The sequence below is a fragment of the Sinocyclocheilus rhinocerous genome, unplaced genomic scaffold (genome assembly GCF_001515625.1).
Source record: "Sinocyclocheilus rhinocerous isolate Xijiao unplaced genomic scaffold, SAMN03320098_v1.1 scaffold377, whole genome shotgun sequence".
NCBI lineage: Eukaryota > Metazoa > Chordata > Actinopteri > Cypriniformes > Cyprinidae > Sinocyclocheilus > Sinocyclocheilus rhinocerous.
Window position 1 is genome coordinate 1312335 of NW_015633195.1, and position 277 is coordinate 1312611.

Consider the following 277-nt stretch of genomic DNA (forward strand, 5'->3'; position numbering starts at 1 on the left):
GTAGGCAGGCCGCCCCACCCGTCCAGGCCCCCGTCAAACCTGGCGGTGAGCGAAAGAACAAGAGGCCCCGGGACGGGTGACCCAGAGAGGGAGGGAGCTGCTCTTTGTGGGATGGTGAAGGCACCTCTCCCTCCCCCGGAGGAGGGCCAGGTGGAGAATCTGGAATATCTCGACGCGAGAGCGGTTTTCTCTGTCCCTGGGTCCCAGGAGGGCATGGAGAGTCGTGGCGGACCAACACCGGACCACACTCATCCTCCTCCATCGCCAGCAGGCAGCA